The sequence below is a fragment of the Rutidosis leptorrhynchoides genome, chromosome 9, assembly GCF_046630445.1.
Source record: "Rutidosis leptorrhynchoides isolate AG116_Rl617_1_P2 chromosome 9, CSIRO_AGI_Rlap_v1, whole genome shotgun sequence".
Lineage (NCBI taxonomy): Eukaryota > Viridiplantae > Streptophyta > Magnoliopsida > Asterales > Asteraceae > Rutidosis > Rutidosis leptorrhynchoides.
The window spans coordinates 285,047,751-285,049,808 of NC_092341.1; positions in this window are offsets into that span (position 1 = coordinate 285,047,751).

Genomic DNA, 2,058 nt, shown 5'->3' on the forward strand with positions numbered 1-2,058 from the left:
AACTAATTGTGATTAATTACGCCTAATGACATCTTAATGACAAATTAACCAAGATTAGGCATAACACATAAGTGTTAATCGACAACTTGAGATCTTAATTCTTATCTAGATATCCTTAGTATGATCATCAAGTACCAACACACTTAAGCTAATGTCACTAGAATAATAATTGCTATTAGAAATGACTTAGTGATTAATTAAGGCTATATGAGGAACAATGCTCTTAAGGTTAACTAGTAATGACTTGTAATCCTAAAACACACTTAGATACATTTAGGATGGTAACCAAGTCCCAACTAGAGATTGCTCTTTCCTTGTGCATGTGTTGGACATTAATATGTGCTTACGCATTAATCAATCAAAATGTTATATTGCACTTAAACTTGCTAAAGCTTGAATTATAAGTTGTGCAAGTAACTATATGATTGATCCTAGAATAACTATCTCTTGCTATGTGAGTATTACTTGCTACTTGCCAATATGATTAATACTCATAAACTTGTTAACTTGATTAATATGTTTGCCATGTGCTCACTAGTTAGGATTCAAGTAACTAACCTACTCCAATAGATTAAGTGTAAAATGGTTCACAATGAAAATATAGTCAGTTGTCTATTTGGTCTAGTCTAAGTAACTAAGGGTGATTACTTAAGACTTAACTTTGATGTCTCTACATATTTCATGATCATCTTATAGAGACATTATTCAATTAATCTCTAAACTAAACTCAAAAAGAACATGACTTGTGATTAATTGAAACTATGAAGTTAATGACATAGTTACTAGTCTTTAGAATTGAATCAAGGGCATTAAAGTGACTAACTAAGTCTTGACCAAACTGAGATTTCCCTAAATATCAATCAAGACACTCCTCCAAGAATGTTGGGTTTACCACTTTTGGAATTTTAAGTCACTTTCATGCAATAAGACCAAATCTCACACACTTAATGCATATAGTACTTGCATAGGATGTTTGGTTTCTTTTGCAGGTGCTAGAAGGAGTAAAGATGCCAAAATGTGGTGTTCAAATTTGAGTCAAACGGCTATACAACGGATACTAAATTTGGACTGGAGCACGCACGGTCGAACCACGGTCGACCGTGATGGCAACCGTGTGTCAACGACTATTTTTTGAATCCCACTATAAAAGGCATGCATTGAAGAGCATTTGAAGTTGACCCTCTTGCATATTTAAAAAGCTTATTTCCAGAGAGCACAAGGGCTCTAATTACTACTCAAATGTGATCAAGCAAGAGAAGATTCTATAATCTTATAGATATAGAATTTGGTTGTTGTAAACTTACTAATCAAAATCATTATTCTTGTGAGTTTACTTAGTGTAATGTATGTCCTAGTATTGTCTTAGGATCATCATTACAAAGTGTATAAGTCTTGTAACTTCAATTAGTAGAAGCATAGGCTAGCTTAATGATCTACTTCCTTAAAGGGACTTAGAAAGTTGATTAATCTTATTTGGAGATTAATACATGTCCAAGGTGAAGACAAGTTGATCTAGGTTAGAGTTGATCTTTCAAAGGGATAGAAAGATTATGTTTGTTGTCTACCAAAGAAGTTGAAGACTTGTAAATCGCATCTTCACCGGGTTTGGAGAAAAGTGCTTAGTGAAGCAACAAATCCCGATTAGTGTAATCGGGGAGTGGATTAAGGTGGATTAGTTAACATCCACCCAAACCACTATAAATCCTTGTGTCTATGTTCTTTACATTACTTCATTTATCATTTCGAAGATATACACTATACACAACAAGTTTGAGTTGAGTTAGTTGATCAAAGTTAAATCGAATTTGGTGATCCATCGAAAAAGTGTTAAAAACATATCAAGTAACTATTCACCCCCTAGTTAGTTACACATTTGATGTCGCAACCACAGTTAGAAATAGTCTTATACGTAGAAATTTTCTTTATGTCGTAGCTATATGGTCTATATGCAAAAAAAAAATATACATATTAAAAAAAATTAAATTAAAATAATCGGACAATCAATTGAGTTACATTTGATATATATGTTTTTTTGAATGACAATATTTCGTATCGAAT